Source organism: Carassius carassius, chromosome 34, assembly GCF_963082965.1.
Source record: "Carassius carassius chromosome 34, fCarCar2.1, whole genome shotgun sequence".
Classification (NCBI taxonomy): domain Eukaryota; kingdom Metazoa; phylum Chordata; class Actinopteri; order Cypriniformes; family Cyprinidae; genus Carassius; species Carassius carassius.
In genome coordinates, this window is record NC_081788.1 from 19,056,816 (window position 1) to 19,075,700 (window position 18,885).

Consider the following 18,885-nt stretch of genomic DNA (forward strand, 5'->3'; position numbering starts at 1 on the left):
GGCGACATAGTTCTTGGCATTTAAATAATAATAGAATATTATATTTTACTGTATTTTATTAATTAATTTATTTATTGTTCTCAGTACACTAGAAGATATAGTCTTTGACATGTAAACAAGAACAGACAGTTTTCTCTATAGGTTATTATACACCTAGTTGTTTGGTAAACAGGTGTTTAGCATCATAGATATTACTGTATTGTGTATTTTTGCAAGTTTTGAGCACTGTAAAGATAAATCGGCCTGTAGGAGTGGGGCGTTTGTTTTATGATTTACAGTAAGCAATGATAAAGCGACAGTTAACAAGCACAATGTAAAATAATGCTACTAAAGGGAGTCATTATTGACCTGTAGCTGTGTTGAGCACCAGTGGTGTGTTCTGGGTAAGCCATGATGTTATTAGCTGTGATGAGGTTCCTGTGCGTATTTCAGATAACCTGTTATCTCATGCTGTCCCTCTAACTCCTCACTGCACCATCATGCAAAACCAGAGCTGCCTTTTAAAATGGATTATTTGATTTTGTGAGGTACTGATTTGTTTCGAGAACATGGATTACCAAACTAAATCAATATAAACCAGCCTACAAAAACCTACTGTGATGTTTTCTTTGGCTTTATTATTACAGTCTCTCATGTCATTCATGTCTCTCTTTCTTTTTTATTATTTATAATGCAGGCTCTGGTTCTTAATGATGAAATTTTGCACTGAATATTCAACTTCTCTCCCTCTCTATATATGCATGTATATGCATATGTACATGTCAGGGTTTTGCACCATTCAGACATGAATTGAAAATGCCTTTTAAATTCCAATTGAATTTAATTAAATTTGGATCGATAAAGCCAAAGGAATTCACTAATGTAAATCAATTTGAATTTAAGGGAGTAGAATATAATGGAATGGAATTTAAATAAACTCATGTAATTGCTGCAAGTGTAGTTTTTATTTCTACATTAAATGTAAATATTTAAATTCATATTCTGGGTTATTGCATATGTGCCATTACAAAGATTGTCACTGTCCTTCTCTTTTCTCTCTCTCTTTCTCTTAGAATATGCTTCTATGTCTTGAATACATCCTGCAGCCGTGACTATCCTTGCTGACACAGGATAGACCTGTCCAGTCCATCTTTGGGAATCAGACAAGTAGGTCTATTGTAATATGTTCTACTGCCCTTTGACACCCAACAAAATAACATGCTGTTGACTGACATTTATCAGTTTTACAAGGAAGTACAACTCAGTGTTGACATATTTATGCTATATAAATATATTCAAACAATATATAATCTCATTTTTACCTCTATATATATATATATATATATGTATGTATGTATGTATATACAGTACAGACCAAAAGTTTGGACACACCTTCTCATTCAAAGAGTTTTCTTTATTTTCATGACTATGAAAATTGTAAAGTCACACTGAAGGCATCAAGGGCTATTTGACCAAGAAGGAGAGAGATGGGGTGCTGCGCCAGATGACCTGGCCTCCACAGTCACCGGACCTGAACCCAATCGAGATGGTTTAGGGGTGAGCTGGAGCGCAGACAGAAGGCAAAAGGGCCAAAAAGTGCTAAGCATCTCTCGCGGAACTCCTTCAAGACTGTTGGAAGACCATTTCAGGTGACTACCTCTTGAAGCTCATCAAGAGAATGTCAAGAGTGTGCAAAGCAGTAGTCAAAGCAAAAGGTGGCTACTTTGAAGAACCTAGAATATGACATATTTTCAGTTGTTTCACACTTTTTTGTTATGTATATAATTCCATATATAATTCCACATGTGTTAATTCATAGTTTTGATGCCTTCAGTGTGAATCTACAATTTTCATAGTCATGAAAATAAAGAAAACTCTTTGAATGAGAAGGTGAGTCCAAACTTTTGGTCTGTACTGTATATATATATAATACAAGCAATTATATTTTCATATTTTGCATTAAAGCCACAATGAAAATCTCACTGTAGGAATTTTTTTTCATTTTTTTTCATTTCTTGAGTTGACAGTTAATATAATTGCATTTAATTCCATAAACTCAAATTTAATAGTATAACAATTCAATTTAGAAGCTTGGGGGGGGGGGGGGGGGTTTACAGTGATTACAAATTCAATATGTTATATATTTTCTATTTTCATTCAATAAAATATGATTTTGTTTGACCGGTTGTGAAGGACGTGAACAGTGGAATATCAAAGGAAGTGGGGGAGGAAGGGAGATCCATTCAGGGGAAAGCTGGCCATTGTGTATGCGTTCTGTATCCCCACGCCAGCCGCAATCACATGGCTCTGTGACTTACTATGCGTTCTTTCTGCACCTTGAATACCATGTAATGAACTGATCTCACTACATTAGCATGCACTATACTAAGAGAGAGAGAGGGAAAGAGAGAGATAGTGACTGGAGGGAATGAAAGTGTAACATGAATTTTAACAATATGCTCATTACTTATTTATAGCTCTAGGAGGAGAGATAGACAGATTTCATATCTGTTACTAATGCTTTCTCATTCTCTCAGCCTCTGTAACTTTTCTGTTTGTTTGTTGCCCTCACTGTGACCTTCTGGTGTTTTTGTGGTCACCTTAGCTGTTTATGAACCCTTTACAACATTTCGATCTCCACATCATGAATAAAACAGTCAGAATTCTCTGGAGAAGAGCCTGCTCCAAATTGTTGGCCAAAGATGATGTGCCAACATGTTGCTTTCGAATTCAATTTCTCGATTGCTCTGATATCCAGCTGGTTCCTAAGAGCCTTGTTACAGATATCTGTTTTCCCATTTGACATCTCTCACTATTATACCTAAGCCATTTGGAAATCATGCATCATCTCTCAAGCCTAAAAGCCTCAAATAAAAGGAAGCACAGAGGTAGAAAGAAGAAGAAAAGAGAGAGGTTGACAGAGAGATGTGTGTGTACTACTGGGACCCTCCATAAATGACATGTTACAGGATTTCAAATAGTAAGGGATTTGACAAGCAATTATAGAAGCCAAACAAGCTCAGTGCTTTCAGAAGAGCAACAGAGAAAATAATACAGAGTTGGTACAGGAGCAGTTATTGAAGTCTGAGAGACAATGATAAGAGGCCAGCAATGGTGGGAGGAGAAATTATACACTTCAGGAGTGCAGCGTTATGGATTACTGCCTCAAGGATAGGAAGGCACCTGTTTCGGTCTCTATAATTAAAGGCATAGTTCAGGCAAAAATGAAAAACCTGCCATTGGCTGCCCACTTATGTTGTTCAACACCCATATGACAGAAATCTGACTTTTAAAAAGTGACCAATATAAAATTTGAAATGAGAGCGAATAAGTACAGAATTTTAAAATGAATATTCCACACATTTAAATACATGTACATATTTTTTTTATGTGTTTGGCTATTGAAATATGTCAATCTTATATATATCATTCATAATTTTAACTTATTTCAGTCATTTTTAAATAAGTCTCTTATTGTAAAAACAGCAATGTTGTGAAAATGTATAATTTGAAATAACTGGTTTCAATTTTATTATATTTGAAAATTCCTATGATGGCAAAGCTGAATTTTCAGCATTTAATTACTCCATCTTCATTGTCACTTGATCCTTCAGAAATCATTCTAATATCTAATATATCGATTTGGTGATCAAGAAACATTTCTCATCAACACTGGAAACAGTTGTGCTGCTAAATATTTCGGTAGAAGCCATGATACATTTTTTCAGAATTCTTTGAGGAATAGAAAGTTCAAAACAGCATTTGAAGTGGAAATCTGATTATAAATGGTTTTACTGTCACTTTTAATTAATTGACTAATTGAATTGTGTTAATTTCTTAACAAAAATCTTACATCAAACTTTTGATTGGTAATAAAGTGTTTTAGTAAAACAAAAATGTTTCATTTCCATATGTAAAGTGTGTTTCTGTACAACAGATTTAGGGTTTACATCTCAGCATCCTTAATGAAAAGTGGTGTTAAAATACACAGATGTCATACATGGATCCACAGGGTCCCCGCAAAACCATGGGACGTGTTGTTGAGAAAATTCATTAACTTATTCAAATCTCATGTAAATTCATTACACTTCCAGCAATGAGAAAATATGGAGCCCTGTTGTGAAGAAAATTCCACAGCAATCTTAATGAAAAATCAGCCTTTCTCTATCTCAGAGGGGGAGGAGATTCTCCAGGAAATAGCCTGAGGATAAATCTCATGCAAGCACACTCCAGTTAACATGCAAGAGTTTATCAATTTAAGTTTCAATAAATTTAGCAAAGCAAAAAAGTTAAATAAATTGGATTTCACATTCAGTTCATTGTTACGTGACTTAACTGAATACATAATTAGAAAACCCACAGCTCAGAATGATTCTAAAACTGAAAGATCTTGATTGGCCTTGGAATTAAGCTATAAAGCCCACTGCTCCGGGTGTGTGCTCACAGTGTGTGTGTGTGTGTGTGTTCACTGCTCTGTGTGTGTGCATTTCGGATGGGTTAAATGCAGAGCACAAATTCTGAGTATGGGTAACCATACTTGGCTGAATGTCACTTCACTCACTCACTCACTAAAGAGATTGATATGCTTACAATTCATCAGAATTTTTCGTCGCTCAAGTTAATATTTCTTACTATTTCTCCATGAGAGACGCAGGCGCAGGCATAACTCAAGCCTATGGCAGAGCTCTGCTGAAGATTTATATTTGAGGGAGAGGTCAGTCGATGGAGAGGAAGAGGATCTTTAACGTGTCACAACCTGCAACCAAGACATCACAGTTTACAGGCTATTATTCTATATGGAGATTCATTCAACATCCAGATACAATCTCAAACCTGACGCTTGTAGATACTGACCTGTCTTCATCAGCACAACACAATCACATTGCATTATATAAAATATATCTGTTCCTCTCATGTTCCTCTTTTTTGGGGGGATGGGATACATGTAAGGAGCCTGGAGGTATGTGAAATGGACAAGATGGAGAATGGATTGGGGGAGGATGGAGGAGAATGGGGGAGGATGAACGTGGCGAACCAAATGTGTAATTGTGGTTTGTGGCTCAACCTAATATTCTTTAGGGACAGATTGATCCGTAAAGTGTTTTGTCTCCCTGCGGATGATGCTTTGTCTATATACACATTTATCAGGTAAGTTGCAATGAAAATACGGTAGAGGGAATATGATTTTTTTTTATGCAGATTTCATCTTTATTGGTTTCTTTTCTGCAGTATTGTACGGTTATACTCGTTTCACATTATTATTGAGTCAAGTCAGTTCACTTGTGTGCTACATCTCAAAATCAACAGAGACCTTTTGACCCAGACAGATATGATCAATTCCACCTCTCCTCTATTATTGAGCCAAACTGCTCCTAAATAAGGGCACATCTCGTCTCTCTGGAGGGCAGAGAGGCAATAAGCAGAACTCTGTGGGCCACCCCAGGGCTTTAAGCCACATCCTCCCTCCAAGGGCGGCACAGTGCAGTTAATTTAATTACCCAGCATGCCCAATACATTCCCATCTCACATCTGTGTGAGGAAAACATGTCCCACTGGCTGACAAACACATTGGTTTGTAATTAATTTTTCACCCTGCTCAGCTGATGCGTGTCATTCACGTCATGTTAAGGCTCTCACATGCGTTCCCAATTGCAGAGCTGCGATACAGGGCCTAATTCATCAAGGCCTGTACCTGTCTCATATGGGTCATAGTGGGGGAAGGGTACGTGGGTTTAGCTCAAATCCCCAGGTGTATAGATCAGCAGTACTGCAAGGAAAGAGTTGGTCCAGGCAAGGTGAAATTAAAGTTGCAGATTAAAGGTTGCTTGAAATTTTATGATGTGAATGAGTTTGTTTCTTCCTCGGAACAGATTTGGAGAAATTTAGCATTATGTCACTTGCTCACCCATGGATCCTCTCAGTTCAAACAGCTGATAAAAACATCCCAATTATCCACAAGTAATCCTATGGAGCCAGAATGGTGCCATATAATCCATACAACTCCAGTTCATAAAATTGACTCAAATTAAAAATCTTAAGTGAAAAGCTGTTTGTAATAAATTCATCAAGATGTTTTTAAATTCAAACCATTACTTTTGGCTAAAATACTATTAGAATGTCATTGGACAGAGTCTTCTCATCTCGTCTGTTTCAGGAGAAAAATATACGCACGGATCAAACACAGCATATAAGAAAAAATAAAGTCCAAAACAATTCTAAATAAATCTGTTGTTTGCTTTTGACGTGTGAGGATAACAATACATTTTCAGCAAATTTTAAAGTGTCTTTTTATTTTTCTTTATAAGATTTTCTATACAGAATAACAAGTGCACAGATTAAAGATTCTTGGCACAAGATAAAATTCCACGATATAATTATCCCTATTAACAAAACACTGAGCAATTAGCCTACATACAATAAAGAACATAACATACCAAGCAATAAAGTAAATGAAAAAAAAGAAAAGAAACGTAAATGTGAGTGGAAACATGTCTACACTTAAAAATAATGGAATCTCTAGTTAATGATGTTGTGACCAAAGCCTTTAGCAGTGAAAAGTGTGACATCCAGCGCACAGCAGCTGTACCTACACTTTCACAGCTGGAGGGCATAGTTGGTGTCTAATTGCTTCATCATTTTGTGCTATTAGAAATGTATCTCCACTTGATTTGACTGTTCTTTCTTCACAATTTAGAATTACAAAAGGTTCCCAGGGAATGAGAGACAGCAGTCTCCTATAGGAACTAAATTTAGACTGAGATTTTCCAGTGTCATATGAACAATTACCATGGAAACAAGTGTCACGGTGTTCCTGTGTCTCACTCAGAGCTCAGTGAGTTACACTGCAACCCTAAATCAACTATATAGCAGGAGACCCAGCGCCTATAACAACATGCAAACCATGAAAATGCTTTTAATAGTGTGGGTGTAATTAATTTATCAAAGCTATTGCTCGATGGAAAGATTCAAAATCATGACATTGGTGCATGACTCAACAAGCATATTATTCTGTTTAGTGCCTGCAATATATTTATTTAAAGGATTTTATTTTATACTATTTTATTCATTGCTCTAGACTGATTTCTGTTTGCAAGCACCTGCTTATCGCTTACTAAAAATACCAGTTCTGACAAATGTAATTTTACTGAAACAATAGGAACTGAAAATGTATATACTTATGTGTAAATAGTAGGACCCCTATGTGGATCCCACCTACAGTACACCTTTTTGATTCAACTACCTTAGGATCGGGTGTGTTTTTGAAGGTCAAATTTGACAACAACCAAAAAAAAAAAAAACTTTTGTGACTGCAGCAGTAAAATATTAATATAAAAATTATATATATATATAGCTATGTTACATGCTAGGTAGTATTATATTGACATGACTGAACCACAAGAAATTATATCAAAACATATCAATACATCAACAGATATTATTAATATAGACTACAACAGCCTGGAGTTTATTAAAATTGTAGTAGAACAAAAATATGCTGATATTGGAATTTTAGTTTATGGGATATCATTTAAAAACTAATTTTAAAGTAGGTGTTAAAGAAAAGGAGGGAAACATATAGAGGGAATTTTGACTCCAAACCTTAGGCCTATATTGAGGCCTGTATTGACAGCAAGCCCCAGCCTCCCTGATATACAGTTCATAAACTGACTTTCTCCAATAGGCAAAAACCATGAGCAATCCTATTCCACTAGATAATAATAAATGAAATCTCAATCCTGAGGCATTTCAATAGTACTTTTAATTCGCAGAGGAAAGCAAAGATAAGAAAAGAAGCGCAATTGGAATCAAGAACGGCAAATGACTTCTGAATGGGTTTGATAATAAATTAATCGAAAGGAAAACAGAAAACGTATGCTATTGAGCGTATTATCAGTGCATTCCCATAATAAACCACAAGCACTCCAGCACCTCTATCGGCTCTGCGGAGGAAGTGAACAGAGACGCAGCACGCTGGAGTCAAGTTTGGTTAAACTCCGGGATGTTCATTAACATCACAGCGGTTGCGTTTCCCCACTGATAAGTCTTACAGATGTTTATGGTCGTGCTAACGGAATGGAAAGGACACCTTCCGCTGGAAAAAGTCTCAACCTACTTCCGGGTGTGCGGTTGTAGCGCAGGATACTGCTTGTGTGCTCCTGGAGATCGGTAAGAATTGCTTGGAAGTGCAGCAGTGAGCTCTTCCTTCGTAATCTACTAATCTAGTTGGGTTTCATGTCAACTCGCTCTCAAGTTCATGAATCTTGATGAATATTCGTTTTGTTTTGCACGATGCAATGGCTACAGTACGTGTATATGAGGCAAGGACTGTAATAAAACACCATTCCTAATTTCCTATATAATCAAACTTTTAGAAACGAACTGTTCTTAAATCATAGTTCAGATAGTCAGTGATGTAGAACAGGTACAGCTCGTCTCATGCTCATACAGCAGCATTATATTATATAACCTCTGTTCTGCAGTGAAGGCACAGTTATATGAACACAGAATGGCCCGGTTTTCATGCAGGATTCATTAGATCTTGAAAAGGTCTTTCCAGAATGATACAGTTATATGAACACATGACTGGCTATCTCTCCCTGTCTGTCTCAGCAATTACACTTATCAAATAAACTTAAACTGAACGCCAAGGTTATGCAAGGACATTTGCAACCTTATGTATTCTTTACAAGGCATAAAACACATCTTAAAGTTCAACAAATATAAGATTTTGTGGTAATGCAGCACTGGCAGATTAGCTCCAGTGACATTTCCATTAACTGGCCATAGCCCCGGGCTATGCTTATTGTTTATCCAATAATCATACAATAAAATAATACTCTGTTTTTCCTCTCTAGACCCTGTCTGTGTGGGACATTACGTTGGACTCCTTCGGGCATGTGGAGTTCTTGCAGGCTCTAGCAGAGGGCTGTGTGCTGCCCACTGCCCAGCAGGGTTTAGAGCAGGTCTGGCAGCTTCTGCTCGTCTGCCTGCTGTGTCGGGTCATCTGTAGACTAGGTGAGTCCATCATGCACAGCAACAGCACATGGCCCAGTTGTTTCTTTTATGGCTAACATCAATGCTTTTTGTCATGTGTATTGTAGCGAAATCCTCACACTTGATCTTATTATATCCAACTCATGTTTCTGAATAAGTCCATCTGTTGAGTCTTCATGTGGCAAGCTAATGCTGTCTCTCTTTTTGACAGGTGTCTCATGTCATGTGAAGCATCTGAGCTCGCTGGCGGGCGGCCTGTACATGTTGTACACGTTCTTTGAGCTGCACATGATGTGGGTGATTATCCTGTGCCTGCTTTGCTACCTCATCCTGCTCCTCAGCATAAACTCCAGCAGCCGAGGAGTCTTCCTTTCTGTCGTCATCCTCATTTACATGCTGATGGGGTCTGTCATCCACTTCCACACAACTGCATTTTATAGATAGGGTCTATTGAACACAGAAAACTGGTTCAAATTGTAAATACTCATCACATACAAATACACAATCACAAGTGGTCACATATTTTGAGCATTTTTATTGTAGGGAGCTACACATGATAGATCCAGTGACCTGGCATAAGATGAGAGATGTGTCTTTACTGAATTATTATTAATTTTAATGTTTTATAGAAGTTATTTTTTCATGTCACTTAATTTATCAAATGAGACTCATTATGGTGTTGCATGTCCCATACGGACCATTTCGTTTGTGTCCAGGGTCTCACATGGTGGTGGCCATGAAGGCCATCTCACTGGCCTTTGACCTCGATCGAGACGCTGTGTCCAATTTTCCCTCACTGCTGGAGTTCATGGGATACCTCTGCTTTCCGGGAACCATTATCTTTGGGCCATGGATCAGTTTCGCCAGCTACACAGATGCAATTAATGGGTGCAAAATGGTAAATACTAGTAAATACTTGTATACTAGTTTTATTCTCTTAATTTTTGCAGTAAATATAAATTATTTATTTTTTTATTATTATTTTACTTCTGCAAGCTCTTTTTGTATATATTATGTGAACATTTTATTTATATCTATACGTTTGTTTTATATACACTCATGTTTAAATGTTTTGGGGTCAGTACTTTTTTTTATTTATTTTTTTTATTATTGCTTTAATTCAGCAAGAATTCTTTAAATTTTTCAAAGATATATTTAGATAACAGAAATTAACTTCAAATAAATTCTGTTCTTTTTATTTTTTAAAAACAAGTGTCACCGTTTCAACAAAAATATTAAGCAGCACAGCTGTTTTCACCATTGATAATAAGCAGAAATAATAAGAAAATTTCTTGATCACCAAATCAGCATATCAGAATGATTTCTGAGAGAATCGTGTGACACTGAAGACTGGAGTAATGATGCTAAAAAATTCTAAATATATTAAAATAAAAAACATTAATTTTAAATTGTAATATTTTATTTTAATAATTTCAGTCATATGTATTCTTTTCCAAATAAATGCAGTCTTGGTGAGCATAAGAGACTCTCAAAAACTCACTGACCCCAAACTTTGTATATGTATTTGAAGTCCAAACACACACACAGTCAACCCAAGCCAGTGTATTCATATAGGGTTTCCCCAATCCTTATTATTTCAAAGCAGTTTTCAAAAAGTGTCTTTATATGCAGATATTGACATTAAAATAAATTGAATGTGTTCTTCATGCTAAATGTTAAATGGGAAAAAATAATTGTTTTCTTTGAGGAGAAGATAATTCTGATTTAGTCTGAGCATGTTTCCATCAGCAGAGAGTAATTATCCTGCTATCTCCTGCAGAGCATTGGCTGGTTTGGAAAGATTGCTACAAGCTTTCTGAGGAGTCAGATCTGCCTGGTTATTTCCATCTGTATTGCTCCTTATCTCTTTCCATACTTCATTCCCATCTACGGTGATGGACTTCCTTGTAGGTGAGCTGCGCTTCCTTCCCCATTGGGTTCCCATTTCCAGAGGAATTGAAATGGCTAGCTGGAATGTTTATTTAATTCACTGTTTATTATTGTTTTTATTCTCCTTTTGTCCTCAGATGGCTTCACGCTTATGAAAATGCGGTGTCCTTCCACTTCAGCAATAATTTTGTCAGCTACCTGAGTGATGAACAACCACTGTGATGGAGCTGGCTGGAGCTGGATTCTCTGAGCACAAAGACCACATCAAATGGTGCATGCTCATACATTTTCCCTCTTTTGTTGTTAGATAACAGCATTGTTGAATGTGACATTTTCTCATTCAAAGGGATATTGCAGTAGCTAAACCTATGAATCTGGAATTGCCGAGGTCTATGGTGGAAGTTGTTACCTCTTGGAATCTGCCCATGTGGCTTAACGCATGTATGTATATTTATTCAGGTTTGTGATACAATATTTATGCATATTAATGTTGTGCATTCATATAAATATTCCCTGTACATTTGAACACAAAGACGTCTTTAAACGTGCACTCAAACTTGGCACTTTTCCTGCGTAAGGGTGAAAAAACACCTGATCCAGAAAACAGTTTCCCTTTAGCATGACAGCTTGGATAGAGATGGTTTCTTATCTCAGAACACCATGACCCAGATTTAAACTGCTGTCTACAACTGGTGTAGATAGATAATTCAATCATAGCTACCTACCCTGGCAGCTTATGCCTTGTCATTTTTTATAAGCCTTGTTATTAAGCTATTGTGGTTGTGTATTGGTTAGGTTGTGCTGCAACTCATTGTGTAGCTTAGATAAAATCATTCATGCTATATTACCAGTTTGACCTTTAGGAATATAAGAATATTGGAATAACTGCTAGAAGTATTTTTAGGTATCCGTGCATCAAACTATCCATGTGTTGTTGTTGATGTTGTTGTTTTTTTAGCCTGTCAGAAACATAATGTGAATCTGTTTGGGTTCACTGACATGTCTGAGGAGGGTATGTTTAAAGAAAGAACATGTGGATGTAGGGGTAAATTCAGTTTGGTGCTAATTCGGGCAGAAATTAGCCAAAGGTAAAACACCATTTATATATTTTGTTTTTTTCAGTTAGTATGTAAATTGTACATCACAGAACAGTGATCTACCACTGAACTAAGACAAATATTAGTGACAGGGATGCATAATAAGGGAAGTCGTGGCCTAATGGTTAGAGAGTCGGACTCCCAATCGAAAGGTTGTGAGTTCGAGTCCTGGGCCGGCAGGAATTGTGGGTGGGGGGAGTGCATGTACAGTTCTCTCTCCACCCTCAATACCACGACTTAGGTGCCCTTGAGCAAGGCATCGAACCCCCAACTGCTCCCCGGGCGCCGCAGCATAAATGGCTGCCCACTGCTCCGGGTGTGTGCTCACAGTGTGTGTGTGTGTGTGTGTGTGTGTGTGTGTGTGTGTGTTCACTGCTCTGTGTGTGTGCATTTCGGATGGGTTAAATGCAGAGCACAAATTCTGAGTATGGGTCACCATACTTGGCTGAATGTCACTTCACTATTTTTTATTTATTTTTTTTTAATTCAAGGTGTTGTAACTGGGTGGAGACCTCTGGTGGTTAATGTGGGACATTCATTCTAATGTTCACCATGGCTGCATTTATTTGATCAAAAATACAGATTAACTTTATATTGTGAAATATAACTATATTCTATATTATTATATATTTAAAACATCAAATTAATTTATTCCTGTGATGGCAAAGCTGAATTTTCAGCAGCCATGACTCCAGTCTTCAGTGTCACATAATCATTCAAATATGCTGATCTGGTTCTCAAAAACATTTATTTTTATTATTATGAAAACAACTGCTTAATACAGACAAAAGGAAATAGAATAGAAATAGAAAATTCAACCGAACATAACTTAACATTATGAATGTATTTACTTTTGATAAATTTAATGCACCCTTGCTGAATAAATGTTTTAATTTCTTTTAAAAAATCCTGAATCCAAACTTGATAGTGATGAGGATAGTATATTTTCTTTTATTAATTAATTATGCGTTGTTTGCCAGGGTCTCAGCTTTCATCTGGGGGCCGTGCTGTTGTCTTTGGGATTCATCACTTATGTTGAACATGGTAAACAACCATTTTAGTTTATTCATGCATGCTTGCCATCAATTAAATAAAAACAGCTTTGATCGAATCAATTAATTAATTAATTAGATTTAAGTAAAAAACTGAAAATATATGGATATGCATACAATCATCATGGCACACGTTTCTGTAGGAAGGAAATAATAACATCTATAATAGATGTCACATCATTGGTCTAACCAACAGAACTCAAATTCTGTCTTTGTTTCCTCTTTCAGTTCTGAGAAAGCGGCTGGCGGCTATTTTCAGTGCCTGCATACTGTCAAAGTGCTGTCCAAATGACTGCCATCACCAAAATAAGAAGGTGATCTGTCCTGTACTGCAGGATCAGCTGAATTCATGATAAAAACAGTTTGTTTATTTTTTGGCTTATGCAGTATTTGATCTCTAGTTCACAGATTTCCACTGACATTTCTTATTGAGTTATATTTTTATAGTAATATGTCTATTTCTTTTTTTTTCTATTGTAGATGGTGTGGGTGTATGGTGTTAACCTGTTCTTTAGTGCATTGTCTATATTCCATCTGACATATCTGGGATCACTTTTTGACTCTGAAATGGACAGCATGCATGTGGAGGAGGTGAGCATTTTCATATGCATATGCAATTTAAAAGTATATACAATTTTATTCAGCTACTGATAAAATATATTAAATTCAATTAGTAGGAATTGTTTTATCACGTGTTTTGTTTCCACATAGGGTTACATGGCCAGTCACACCATTCAAAAGTGGTCGGAGCTAAACTGGGCGAGCCATTGGGTGATGTTTGGCTGTTTTGTATTTTATTGGCTCATTTAAAGACAATACTAGTACTGAGCAATCAAAGGACCATTCACTGAACCTTAACATGAAAGAAGGTGGATTCTTACCATAGACTGCATTTTTCAACTGTCAGTGTTACGTCCACACTTCTGTCCCTCATCTGGAAAAGAGTGCCATGGAAAGTGCCTTATGACTCATGTTGTTATACGAATCATATTCTCATAATGTGATCATACTTGTTCTTTTTATTTTGATTAGGTACAATTTTGGATTAAACAAAAGAAAAATGTCAGTGTGCAGTGTACATTAAGTGTTATTTGTATCTCTTTTTCTCTTTCTCTTTACAGCTTGATATACAGTAGAAAGCATAGTCTCTTTCAGTGTGACCTTGTTATTGTCACTTGTCTTGAACTTGTAAACATGTTTCATATTTTTATCAAAAGCTGTCAATTAGGTCTGACAATTTTATGTGTTATTTTTGAATAAAATTTGGCACCATGACTGTTTTCATGGATTATATCTAAGTGCATTACTCAAGTGCACTTTGTAACTTTGTTCTTAAGACATGTGTTACTTATTTTGATTAGGCATGTGGTATCATATTGTAATACCATATTTTGTTAAATGTCCAGATATTGTCAAAATCATTGTATTTTAAGGATCTCCAAAGTATAAAAAAATATATAATGTACTACCAAGGTAGATGTTAAAAAAAAAAAATAGTGTGTCATGCCCGTAAACCACAGTAAAACATGGTTTTGGTTGGTTGATACTTTTAGTTAGAGGGGATTTAATCAAATCTGATACCAGAAAGTCCAAGTCTGGGCCACCTAAAATCTTACAGTATCTGAAATATGATAATATTTAACATGTTTGAAATATAGAGGAAAGTTATCTGTATTTTACAGGGTAACGTAAATGAGTTACTTGATTGTGTCTGACCCAGTGGTGTATCCCCCAAAGTTCACACGTTATTGTTTTAATATCGCGAGAGTTAGCGCAGCACCTCACTACGTAATGTGCCGTGCTGCTTATGGCGGCGCTGGTGACAGTGCTGAAAGCTGTTGGGGTGAGTTTTTCTTTTATATTAAATTTTGCGTTGTCACATAACTCTTACACTGCTATATGAACATTTAAACGTCCGACGGTTGCGTTTATATCACTTTCAAAATATCCCTGCTTATTTTTGACAGATGGTTTAGGGTGGGGGCAGTGTTTCCTCTGCGTGTACTCTAGCGGTTTAGCATGTTAGCCAGCGCTTAAAGCACTGTTATTGACGAAGAGTCGTTTTAAACAATACGAAAGTAACTTCTTAATCTTCTACACAAGTCATGGGAGATATTTTGTAAAGGTCACGTATTAAGAAACGAAGCGCCCAGTCGAGGCGGCAGCGGCGGCCCAACGTGACCCGACAGCCGCTGCCGCGTGCCTTTGTTGTCGGACTGAGTGATTTATTTTAAGTCAGACAGGATCACGACACATGGTAAATTGAATTAAGCAACTAACCCCCATTTTCTTAGTACATGAAAAGTTTACTTTGCTTTCCAAAAGAGTTCTTACTAAAACCCGTGTTCCTCTGCTCATGATAGCCTGTAAATATCGGGGTAACGTTATGTGGGAATTGTAATTTTGCAGGCCCTGGGAGGTAATTAAAATAACTTAAAACCTAAAACAATTTGTAGAGAACATGTTTTTGATTAAACCCTGCTACAGAATTTTCTCTCACGAAATATATTGCTTTTTTTGCAAGAGCAATTTTGGTGAAATTATTTCCTACAAAGGCCATTTCCATGATTTTCAAGTTGAGGTTGAACAATTGATGGAAATACTTTGAAATGGGTTGAGAACTGTCATATTCTCTCATTTTGAAATGCCCTAGAGTCTACTTTTAAACATTTGTGGTTGTTTTCATCCTTTATACTCATAGGAGTAGTAGCCTATGTGTCGGAGTTGTTTTGTCTGAAAAGGCATTGCTAGTGAATTTGTCTCTAGATGAGCTCCAGGTGGATCCACTGCCAGCTATTGCTCAAGCGCTGCTTGCGTCACTTAGCTTCATGTCCTGATTTTGTCATTTATGTATGTTGAAGAAATCTAAATTTCGCTTGTTGATGAAACTTAACTTGTGAACGAATACCGTTGTCCTAATGTACTTTGCAAGGTCGTGATTTGTTTATTTGGGCCGCTGTCAATCGCAGCTGAGCAGCACGCGCTTGGGGGGTGCTGACGTCACGAGCTTAGGTCTATAAACGCGTGCGCGATCAAATCACCTGTTTTTCCACAGGATTTACCTCTTCCGTAGTAATATAGAATTCAGGAAAGGAAAGAATAAGGAATTCATAGTATGTCATTGCCGGTTAGGATTCATTGTGCTTTTTAAAATTCTAATCACGTTGTACACATTCTCGTAAAATACCGGTATTTATGTTTTCTTGGTGTTCGGTTGGTAATTCCAAACCTAATACGTGCTTTTCGTGAAACAGACTATTGCCATAAAGTAACGAATATTTTATTTTTTGGCTGAATTTTCCCTTTAATTCTCACTGAAACCATGAGGTTGTAAATAAGCTAGGTACACAATGTGCTCTCAAGGTTTGTTTATCTGATGCTGTTTGTTTTCTGACTCCGAGGTCAAAAACAGAAGTTGTCCTGTTCCCCACACTTTTTTTGTCAACATGAACTGAACATTCACCCTGTGTGTTTTCTAAATGCATATTTTAGATCTTATTGAGAACAATTTATCTGCCGCCACTTTTGGATTAATGCCACTGATCTTTATATGTTCTCTGTTATAGAGCAGTGGTGGTCAACACCTCCAAATCCAGTTAACAACCAATACATGGAACTAAGTCCTCACCATGCCGTTTTTTTTATTTTTTTATTATTTATTTTTTTATTATATCCATTACAGTTGGATGTACGACACCGTGTTTAACAAAATATATTTAACTGTGTCACTTTTTCATTGCAACTTGCAAAATAAAATTGTCTGGCTCAGTAATATGTAGTCTCCATCCATTTACTTGATAATTGTATACTTGATCCATAAAAGCAAGTAATGAACTGGCCTATTTATTAAGCTTTTTGATCTTCACATCTCATGTGTAAAAGACCGGAGGGAACTGAATGATTGGCATGCTGGATATGTGCAGTTGTTGACTGCTTGATTTGAATGTATTCCATAAATATTCAGCCAACTGCTGGTTCACGCTGAGACTTGTTGATCCTCGTATGTATTCAGTCAGCTGCTCTTCTGTACATGAGGCTGCTGAGGATACTTTATTTTTAGGCCTGTGTATCAACAGGAGAGTAACATGGTATTTTAACCCACATTAAATGAATGTGGCTGAGGGGATTGATTGTTAAATCATATATGAAAGCTGGGAGTAGGGGAAAAATTAGTTTAATAAACTACCTGAATTAGATTAATATACGTATTTGTTGGACTAAACACATTTAATGTGTAACGTATCTGTCTGATCTAATATCCTTTTTGTTTTTTCTCCCTCCCAAACAGTATGAAGTGAAACCGTATTGATTTTTGTACCATCTGAAACCTACTTCAAGTTCAGATCATTGATCGGTCAGAAGAAACGTCAAGGAAAAAGAAAACATAACGAACATCCCCAAAACGACCCCAAGCGGTACAACAACTCTGAAGACAAGACGAAGAACTGCACTGCTGCAAACGAGAAAAACTAAAGCAACACGACACAACCAAATGAGCAAACCAAAGATTTAAGAAACAGAACCAGGCCGCAACGAGCGTAGCAACCAGCCATCACCGTTAACAGCGAAGGCGAGACCTGATCTGAGACAAGAAGTTTGTGCCTACTCAACAGCTTTGAAAAAGCACACGTCCCAACGCTGCACCAAGCCCTCCTTATCCTCCCCGCACCTCGTCCTCCTCTGGGGTGTGGAGAGGGCTGCTGTCTGCTAGTCTTTTCAGATTTTGACCTTTTTCTTTGTCAATTGCATACCGAATCCCTCCCTGATCTTTTTCCCCTTCCCTACACCCAGTCTTTTTCTTGATTTTCTGTTCACTATTTTTCAAAAGCAGTGTTCATACACCTGCACTTGCCTTTTTGTTTGAATTTTTTTTGGTATTTTTTTTCTTCAACTTTTTGTAATTAGAACGTGTGCCTGAGAGGCGAGCCTTACAAGTGTGTGTGCGCGTGTGTGAGCCAAGTCTTGAACATCGATTAAGTGATTAATTGGTCCAAATCATTACATCCTTCCAAGACAACAGAACAAGGTAAGCCATGCAACGCACTCCTCACACTTTTTTCCCTTTAATCTAATGAAGAGTCCTCATTTGTTTGTCTTGTTGTTCTTTTATGATATACAGTGTGCCAAAACAGACCAATTGTCTATGCTGTTTATTGCGCAATCTCTGAATTTAAAGTTAAAAAGGTTGAAAATGTGTTTCTCTGTTCCTAAAACTAGTGAGCCGGCTTCTAAGCTAGCATCCTAACAGAATGTTTAGCATTAGCTTTTGCTAAGTTAACTAGCAGTGCTAATAAAAACTGTAAAAAATGTGAAACTGAAATATAAGAAAATCTAACTGAATGTACCTTTTTATCTACATTTAGTATGACTAGTGAACTGAATTAAAGAATATATTTTAATTGACCTCTCTTTCTTCGATCACCATCTTGGGTTTTTAATTTTTTTTTTGTCTCCTCTCCATTACTTGTGATTAATTGAGAAGCTGTATATGTAGTCATCTCAGTAGGTTTTTGAACAGAGATCGTTCGTATTATCATGCTCTAAATCCACCTTATTTTTCCAGTGAGAGGAAATTTGTACACTTTATGGGACTGGTTTCCTGTGTCATTCGCTTCCAGCTATTTTTAGCTGGATAAAACAGCTAATTTTGCAGATTGAAAATGTCAAATAGTCATGTCACCATACTATTTGAATTTGTTTATCTTAATTATGAGCACAGTGGTTTGTAGTGCAAAGGTTTTTCCGTTTACTGCACTGTTATTCTCGTTATTTCCCTACAGTGGCTAATGAACCTGGAAATCTTGCACATTCACAGAAAACGGCTTACTTCCACATTGAAAAATAAGGTGGAAAACATATAAAGTTGAACTAAT

The 18,885-nt window shown here is 36.8% G+C and overlaps 1 protein-coding gene and 1 pseudogene across 3 annotated transcripts in view; both read left to right on the forward strand.

Moving 5' to 3' along the window:
• LOC132114655 (cold shock domain-containing protein E1-like) overlaps positions 1–18,885 on the forward strand; it is a 79,133-nt gene that overhangs the window by 43,654 nt on the left and 16,594 nt on the right. For 2 of the 3 annotated variants that reach the window (XM_059522894.1, XM_059522896.1), the window contains exons 1-2: positions 14,743–14,855; positions 17,301–18,038. The gene's annotated coding sequence lies outside the window, so the exon portion shown is untranslated. Of the gene's footprint in view, positions 1–14,742; positions 14,856–17,300; positions 18,039–18,885 lie in introns of those variants that run through there. The other variant, XM_059522898.1, reaches the window with a different exon arrangement.
• On the forward strand, positions 8,835–14,287 carry LOC132114642 (protein-serine O-palmitoleoyltransferase porcupine-like; annotated as a pseudogene).